The sequence below is a fragment of the Terrapene carolina genome, unplaced genomic scaffold (assembly GCF_002925995.2).
Source record: "Terrapene carolina triunguis isolate 2854851 unplaced genomic scaffold, T_m_triunguis-2.0 Scaffold898, whole genome shotgun sequence".
Lineage (NCBI taxonomy): Eukaryota > Metazoa > Chordata > Testudines > Emydidae > Terrapene > Terrapene triunguis.
In genome coordinates this window covers 301645-311484 of record NW_020665249.1, presented here as the reverse complement: position 1 = coordinate 311484, position 9840 = coordinate 301645, and positions in this window count along the sequence as shown.

The window sequence follows — 9840 nt, the reverse complement described above, 5'->3', positions numbered from 1 at the left end:
CTGCAGGCTTGTGTGTGCTTAATAGGGCTATAAAAAGAAACTGCTGTATTTTCTCAAGCAAAACGTGAAATAAACTTAGTTAAAAAATCAAATTTTACAATTATGTAAATGTCTAAAGGATAAATATGTTTTTCCCATCCCTCTTTCCTCCCCCCGGTTTGGCTTTTTGCTAGTCAATCTTCCCCTCATTGTGACCCTCCAAATCAGAGCTATGAAAAGTTTTGTAAATTCTATACTGTGGACTATAATGTAAGTGAAAACTGTTTTTAATTAGAGCCAGGTCTTTTGCACCTCTCAGATCCCCTGTTTTCAGTGGGAGTTACAGGTGCTGAGCACCGCTAAGGATGAGTTCTTGAATGTGCCAGTTGTCTTCATGCAGCTCCGTAGCATGTCACGAGCTATAGTCTTTGTCACTGAGACTCACAAATAAAATGGATTTTGAAGGCAGATTATAATAGGATAAGTTTGCAGTCTACAGTGGGAGGTAAAACCAGTTTCTTTTTAGCCTTGTTAATCTGGCAAAATCTATAATAACCTACGCTGTTTGCAAAGAAGGGAAGATAAGGTGGCATCCATATGTGAACAGTTGTTGTTTTGGGTGCCTTGTCTGAGAAGTGCAACCCCTACTCTGCATTTCAGATGTTTTTTTCTTTTTTCTTATGCTACTTTTCAGGATGTTATGGATATCATCAAACCACCTGTAATATGCCTGCAACCTTAGGTTCACCTTGCATAAAGGTGTGTTTGTGTTTTACAGGATATGTAATACAGCTGCAAGTTACGGAATATCTTTTAACATTGTTGACCTACTTGCAAACTGTCTTCTGCTTTCTATGGCCTGGTGATGTTAGTTGTTAAGCAGCTTGCTGTTCAGGCAAACGTCTCTCAATAGTTGGAGAAGTTTTTTAATTGAGGAACAAGTCTACTTGTAGATGACATGCAAGAAGTATATCGTTCATAGTCCAGTCTCAGTGCAAATTGACATTAGTAGTAAAGATGAATCATCATTCGTGATTTAACAAACAAATGAGTCTTTATATATGGCATACGAAAGCTAGAAAAATCATCTACATGAAAATATTCGAATGGGAGTCAGGTTTTTATGTCAACATAGCAATTTACAAATAATTGATTCTGACAGGGAGGCAAAGGGAAGCTGCAATTACACATTTTTCCCACCAGCGGGTGATGTGGCACCAGAAGAGAGGGCAGCTGACTCTATGGAGAGGGAGGGGGCAGAGGCTGCCTTTGTCACAGTGCCCTGTCCATGGGGCCAGGTGAGGAGGCACAGGATATGGGGGAGGGGGTGTGGACAGAACAGGACACATGGGACTGCTGGGGGGATCACACAGACTGGGGTTCAGAAGGGCTAGTGGAGGGGAGAGACCGACTGGGGCACAGGCATAGGAGCTAGTGAGGTGACAATGTTGACCAGGGGCTGAATGGGAGTGGGGGTCTGGGGCCACATGGGGATGGGGGGAAGAGGGTGCAGGGACACATAGGGGTGAGGGGGTGGCTGAGTGTGGGTTCAGGGAGACATGGAGATGGGCAGCTATGTCTGGCTAAGTGAAGATGCAGGGATACATAAGGATGTGGGGAGTGGGGGTGTAGGGCCACATAGGGACAGGGGCAGATATGCCTGGCTGAATGGGAGAGACTAGGTGTCCACCAGGGTCTGCATTGGGGAGGCTCCCAAACTACCTAACAATCTCTCCACCTCCCCCCAAAAAAGCCTGTTCAATACTTCTGCCCACACCTAGCAATCCTCGAGGTTCACTCTGTGGAAGCAGGAGGGGTTTTTACCGCCTCGAGTGATGCATCGAGGTACTTGGGAATAGTACCTGAGGTACTTGGGAATAGTACCTGGAGTAAGGCCTTGGTGTGTGTGTGTGTGTGTGTGTGTGTGTACACCAGTGTGAATTGAGTGTTACCGGAAGACGCTCAGAGTACTCTGCGAAGTCTTTTGGCTCGTGACCAGAACTACTCTAACGCAAGCCCGGTAACTAGAGGATCTTTTAGGAGATCCGACCCACGGTGCGCTAACTCGGCCTGGCATCGTCCGGCGAGGAGGCTACCTGGGTCTAGGAGTGTGTGAACCCATCTTCCCTCCCCTTTTCCTCTCCGTGTGAGCCACTGACAGTCTGATCATCTCACTGGATGCAACAGGGTAAGCGGCGCCGTCTCTCTGAGACTAGCCGACGCTCTTTGCTGAAGGGAGGTGTAGGAAGGTCGTGGCCATCCTCGTTAGTCTCTCCTGTGTGAATACCCTGAGGGAGAGATCCTTAGTTTATGTGCCGCTAGCGTGGACAGGGCATCCTCCTCCCTGTGTGTGTGATTGGAAAATGGGTGGGGGACAGTCTAAGGATTCCCTCTCACCCCCTAAGGGTACCCCAGCTTATTTCATGTACGTACATTATGGTCCTAAAACCTGCAGGTATTTAGAGAATTGGAATCATTACACGCGTGAAAATTCATCTAAACAATGCCCACTAGAAGGTACCTTCAATCTAGATAAGATCATACATCTCAGAAGAGCTTTAATTACCAAAAAGCCTCTGACACACAATGGGAGCAATTTGTCTATTGAGGAAAGGAACGGGTTAATTTGAAATTCAGCTTGGTCCAGAGATAAAGAGAAAGTTAATCTGCGTTCAAGGTCAAGAATCAATGCAGACCAGGCTAAGTACAAAGAAAAACTGCTTTCGGTCCCGGCTGGCTGTGAAAAAATATAGACATAGTCAAACCAAAGGCAATACAAGTTACAGTGCTGAGATTACATTTGCAAAGCTTAACTGTCCAGTGAGATCCAACAGTCTGCCTTTGCGACCCTGGAGCGGGCGTGGTTTGGGGACGCTGAAGAAGCCACAGGCAGCCGGCCTGGACTGGAATCACTGAAAGAGACGCCCCAGGAGACTCCAGGGCGTAAAAGAACTGCCCTCCTAAGAGAGGAAGCAAGTTGGAGATTGCACATGTTCCTTCTCTCAACGTTATACACAGACGTGGCCAGTCTGGACGTACGTGTGTGAGTATGAAAGTGTGCCCACTCTCAGCCGCAGTAAGTCTGAGAACCGGAGAGGGATTTAGCATTCCTCTCTCCACCCCGGTTGACCGGGAATGGTGTCAGGTGGATCTACCCCAGTCGTAGCAGGACTGGGCAGTAGAGAAGTTGGAGTAATAGGAAGAGTTGTGTACTTGATAACTAGAATTGAGCAATTAAGAGCATAGATCATGAACCAGGCAGCAGCTCAACCCTACGCCCAGGGCAAGTTGCAAGCCTTGAGACAGGACTTCCAGGCAGAAAAGGAAGCACTGGCTAAGCAAGTACCGGTCCTTCAGGGACTTGTCAGAATTTAACCATTTGTGTTTGCATATGCTGTAACAGCAGTGTGTTTGCCACAAGAGAAAATTGAATAGTTAAACGCCAATGGGCCATGCGTTTTGCCCAAGTGGCAAGCCTCACGAGGGAGGACTCGGGTAGTCTTGTGAGTAAGAATGTTTAAGAGAAGAGACCAGGAAGGGTGGGGGCTAGTTGAGAAGCCCACCCTCCTATCTAAATTGGTAGTGAAAAAGCCGGTGCCCATGGAAGGGACGGTTCAGCGAGAAAAGCAGGATCGGGCCCAAGCGGGCAGGCAACAGATGGAGAGATTGGAAAACAGGTTGGAAATTTTGCGGGCATAGTGGAAGGAAAAGAGTAAGTAATTATAAGCATGGGGATTTCAAATCCCCAGGACAATAATTGGAATGGTAAAATCTGAGTTGATTGGGTGTCGTTTTGGGAGACAAGCAAGTGATTTAAGAAAAGAGAGTGAGAAGTTAACTCTGTAGTTGCTAGAGGGAATCAAGCAGTGAAACTTGGTAGGAATGTCTGTAAGTAATTCAGGCAAGAGGTTATTTAAGTGGAATTATTCGACTATGAATACGTTAGTCTAATTTGCTGAAGAACACTCCTGCTGTGTACAATCTGTGTTTTATAAGTTTGAGATGAATTGGTATTGTTTTAACGTTGCAAAACTGAGAATACTTTTGCCAGACCCAGGAAACTAGTGTTGTTTAAGGTATTTAGCATTTAATCCTTAAGGTGACTTAATGCTTTACAAGATTTAAAATGTTTTAACTAAAGACCAAAGGTTGTGGCTGCAGCAGGGTAGTCAAAGCCAGGAGAATAAAAGATTTGAATTTGTTTTGGGGTAACAAAATAGCAGATAAAAGATCTGGTAAAAAGAGAGAGAAGGACAGTGCCCTGGCTCTGTGTGGTTGAGCTGTCACTTTACTAGGGGTGCATGGAGATTTTGTAAGCACAAAAGAAACAGTTACACCTTGTGTAGAAATGGATGTGGCTAGTGTTGTGGAAATTGAATTGTGGAGAGGATGTGCATTTTCCCCAGAACATGTGCAGTGTATATTGTAGCAGAGGTAAAAGAAATGCAAACCTACCAATATAGGTTGTGTTGTCTCTTTCAGATCACTGGGTGTTTGAAAGCAGGAGTTAGAAGTAAAAGGCAATCAAAAATCTGGGAAAGTTAATTGTGTCCCTTTTTAAGTAAGAATCTTTAAGCTGTGGATAGCTTTGGATCTGGAAGCAAGCCAGAAAGCATCTGTATTAATGCAATTTTCTAACTAATAAGGTAGAAGCCACTGAAACCTGGGCTGCCTATGAAACAAATACAAGGAAATATGGGGTAATTCCTCTGTTTTGTCTAAAATCAACAAGAGTATGTGTATATAAAGGAAATATTTTAAGCAATGACTGACTACCCAGAAGGGGTAGACCTCTGTTCTTTTGTCTTTCAGATCATCAGAGAAAACGGATGCCAGCTGAACAGCATTCAATGTACCATGCATTTACTGGTACAATAGGAATTATTTTTGTGTTCTTTGTCCTGTCTTGTGGTGTTTGTCTTGTGGCCAGAATTGTTGGGTTTAATATTTTCATAAGACAGTCTAGTTCTAAATTAAATAGAAGGGTTAAATCAAAAAGCAGATACTTGTTTTGTTCAACTTGGAATACAAAGTGTTTGGATAAATCAGGAAAATGTGATATACTAAAGTCTAATACATTTGCTTAAGTAAGAAAAAGAAACTTCATTGGCCAGATTTTTTTTAATTGAAAAATTGTTGTTAAAATTTGCATACCAACAGTCTTTGGAAGCAAGGACATGGAAGGTTAACCCACTCCCCATATTGCCCATGGGATCCTTCTGGCTACCTCAGATTTCTAGCCAGAGGACTGGGGAGGGAGGAAAGCTATTGGACACCAGAGGTTGTACCGAGTGAACTCCTCAAAAGTGGGTGTGCTTGTCCTGGTTTGTTGCTCCAAAGCTCTGTAATAAGTTAATTTACTGGAAGGGTGTATATGGCATACATTGAATAATAAGACTAATGTACTGTATAATGGCAATGTGTATGTGTTCATTGTTGGGAAAAGGTGTATGAGTGAGAAGTGGAAGTTTCCTTTGTAGGTTAAAAGAAGCCAAGAAGGGGAGAAGGAAAAAGAACAGAATGAGTTAACTGAGGAAAAAAATAGCTAGCAAGTTCAATCCAAAGATAAGACGCTGGCCCCATCCAAGGACACTGCCCACAGCTAAGACTTGGCTGACAGCCAAGAAAAGGGGGGCCTGAATGTGCCCAAGCAACTATGAGATCTGCAAAACACTGCCAGGCATTAATGAAATGTGGTAGGTTTCTTTTCTCACAGATAAAAGAAGTGCTACCCAAAGACCCTAGCAGCCCTGCCATTCATTGAAACAAGGAGACTGAGTCTACGTAAAGTCCATCAACGAAAGACTGCTTTGGCTCCATGCTGGAAAGGCCCTTTCCAAGTCCTGTTAACCACCAGCACTGCTGTGAAGTGCCAAGGACTACCTACCTGGACCCATGCTTCTCACTGTAAAAAGACCCCTCCACCTCGGGAGGACTCTCTGTCTGATGATAAGCCTATTTCTCCTTCTAGCTCTGCTGTGCCTTCTGGACAGCAGGAAAAAGAAAAAAAAAAGAAAAAGAAAAAAAAAGACAAGGTGAAGTGCTAGTAACCTCTCCCTTGTCCACTGTTGGATTTTCCTAGAAGAAGCAAAACCATTACAGGGTGATGTGCTAGTAACCTCTCCCCTGTATGATGCTAAACCACACTGTTTCAGGAAAAGAGAAAAGGAACACTTGCTTCATTGAAACCACAAAGTCCAGGGATTCCTGACTACAAGAGACATTAAGAACTGACCCTGGTGAAGAAACAAAGAATTACACACTGGCAGGAAGAAACTTGTGGGACCCATGCTTGGGAACGTGGTATTGATTGGATTTTGGGGTTTATTCTACAGGCTGCGCCCTGTGTTTTGGATAAGTCCTTCAGCATGTATTGCCCTCCCTAATTGGATTTTAAATGATAAGTACCAAAGGCACCTTGTTGTCATTGCCCCGCCATCTCCTCCATTACACTATTACCCCTGTAACACATCCAAATACAGACAATGCCATATATTTGATAAAACCAATGGCCAAGGCCTTCACACTTTAGTGATTTATTTAAATATTGTTTGAAAAAAATATATTTTTAAGTTTCAGGATATCCCATATAAGCGAACAATTGAAAGGATCAGTGGAGATAAAAGTATATGATATCACTACCAGCGAACCCCAAGAATTAATAATTGCAATTGATGGGTTCTATAGCGAATGTTCCTGGAATTTGCACTGTGTTAAATGAGAGAGGCCCTTATTGTTATTTGGTCACCCAATTAGTGAACAATTAAACGAATACCCAAATTGCTCACAGGGGGCTGCCATTAGATTAGCACAACAGAGGGCTTTGGTTATTTCTTCTAGAAAGAAGAGAGATTTGACCGGATCCCTGTGGGATGGGGCCAATAGTGCAGCAGCAGTTTGGAATATTTTTAAGAACCAAGAACATGATGAGAAATTGGGGCAACTAGAGAAGGCCATTGGCCTTGTTTCTGGAGCACAACTAACCCAGGTACAGGCTGGAGTTGGTGAGTTACGTGTTATCTCCGCCCTTAGTTCAATGACCCAGAAGTTGCTGACAGAGATGGTATTGAATATCACTGAGGCTGGGAAGGCATTGCAGTGGGATCTAGCATGTTCAGAGATTCAGGATTTCCTGAATGACCAGCTAATGGCCATTCGGAATGATCTTGAGCATCAGGCTTGGCCCACTGCCCTTACAGACACATCAGGAGTACCATCTGATCTGTGGCCATGGAGACATACTTGGAGACTTTCTGGGTGGAAGTGCGGACGTTCTCAATGCTCCTTCCAAGCATATGGACCGGTAAAGGGGGTGTGGGATCCCACATACCGTATCCTGCCGGGTCCATGGGGAGGATGCATGTGGGATTGGGTAATTCACCGAGACATCTGGGAAATTAGACCTCCTGGTGTGCCCAATCGATTTTTAGTCAGTGCTCCTGGGATTACATCTGACATTTGGATGGGGTTAGGGAGTTAATGGACATTTTGGCCGTTAAAACCCCCACAGCTTCAGTATATCCGTAAACTGAAGCCAGGAGAAGTTGTCACTGTTTATGACTACGTTTGCTGGGAGGGTAGGGGACAAGGAACTACCCTGACAGGACACTTACTTTTTTTCAAGCTAATAATAGCTGTGTGTATGTTAAAGCCACCACATTGCAAGACATACATTTTAATCTCACTACCACTGCAGGCAATCATATTATTTACTGGCCTGCAGATAGAATTTTTCAAGTAGCCCTTAGGTTCCAGATACCCTTTAATTGGACTAGTTTAGTACCTGATAGATTTCAGAATTTGTTTTCACTGTTACCAGAGATTCAGAAAATCTCTGAAGTACAAGGGCAAATTCACATGCTTCAAAATATATATCAAGTTGAAAAGTATGCTTTCCAGACAGCTTATAGAGTATCCACCTTGTGTACTAAGTATGATGTATTGTGTTATATGACTAAGATTGTACAACAACCCCATCATATTATCGCTATGGGAATGTTATTGCTTGTGTTGTTGTTAGCTAGTGTAGGAGTATGTTATTGTTGTTGTAAAGGACGTAATAATAGTAATACCTTTCATGTTCATGCTAATCATGCCTTGTCATTACATCCAATCAGAACCCCTAAGATTGAAGCATCTGATGTAGAATCTGAAGTCCAGGACTTAATGCAAATAGAGCTTTGAGAATGTTTGTTGTACTAGTAGTACAAAAGGGGGGGGTGTGGAAGCAGAAAAAGAACTGTCAGAAAAGAACTGCAATGCATGACAGTTTGTTAGCAAGAGTCAGGCTAACTATAACCCTGATAACGCGAGATTTGTAGAAGCGAGGATTGTGTGAGGCGGGTGAGAAAGAACTGTGTGAGAAGTTATTGTGACCTTGTATAAGATAAGGTGTAGAAGACCTTGTATAGATAAGGTATAGAAAATATTGTATGTTGGCAAGAGTCAAAACAAGTGAGGAAATAAGATATCAAGATGGCCTATGTATAAACAAAATGCAGCTGTCCCTCATTATTTCTGTAATGAAAGGTATAAATGCTTGCTGTAATTAGTTACCTGGAAGAGACCTGTTTAGCTCTCTCCCTCTATGCAATTGATAGAGAGAAAATAAAGCATCTGACTTGCTGTACCCAAACAAAAAGTGAGAACTCAGTTTTTCTCCGACAACTCCCAGGCTCCTTCCCAGCAATTCTTCCCTCTTCCTCAGCTTCTCCGTTACCTGACTCCCCCAAGCATTTGCACTGCTTCTGAGGAGTGCGGGAAATACGTTTCTGTATTGTAGTTTAAAGGAATTATTACTCAAAGTTCTGTACTAATATGCCTAGTAAGGAATCTGTTGGTCAACAAAACATTTTCTGAATCTTTTTTATTGTCTGCATTGTTACAGACATACTTGCTGACAGGTATTTTGAAAGAGATTACAAAAAATAATTGAAACTAGAGTGATTATAATTGTTGTTTTGACAAATAAAATATACAGAATTTTAAAATATTGTGCACAGAAGTTTTAATTTTTGGCACAGAAGTTTTAATTTGTTGGTGCAGAATTCCCCTGGCAGTAATAAACATTGATATACACTACTTCCATTATTTTAAAAATGTTTTGTAACATAGATTTCACAATAAAATTAATAACGTAACATGTAATTATTAAAAGATTCAGCCTAAAATAATTGAGTAATCCTATAATACAAAATACTAAATTACAATAAATTGGTCTTTCTCAACTCCCACTACTCTTCTCTCCTCCCCACTCTTCCCCTTCCTGGTCAGGGCCCTGGGGCCTCTTTCTGTCCACCCCATTGCTCACCTTCCCCCATCCTAGGGGGAGCCTGTTCTTGTCACGGACTCACAGATCGTGCCCACTCTTGGCCCCGTGCAGTCCGTGGGGGGTGCCCCTTTTAGTGAGACAGCCCTTCTCGGGGGTCCACTCTCTCTCGGGGTCAGGCCCCTCCACCTCCTGGATCCGCACCTCTCAGAGCCTTAGCACGTCTGTCTCTGCCGTGGGCCCCCTCAGGGAGTCCACTCACTCTGGACCCTCGGGGCCTCCACCCCCGAAGGGGTTGATGCAACCCTGTTCTCTAGACCAGAGTGACTCTCACCCAGCATGAAACAGGAGGGTTTATTGAGAGTTGAACACAGCACAGGAAACTCTCTGACCCTCAGGCCTGGCCTCCCTCAGCCCAGCACATCCCAGTCTCTCTGCCTGCAGGTGGGCTCTGCCTGCTCCCCCTCTCCAGCCCCGAGCCCCCCTGCTCCCAGCTGGGCATCTCAGATCCCCGGCCCCAGGCCCCGCCTCTGTCCATTGTCTTCTCTCCAGGTAAACAGGGTCGTAAACCGGGGCCTCCGCTCCTGCTTCTC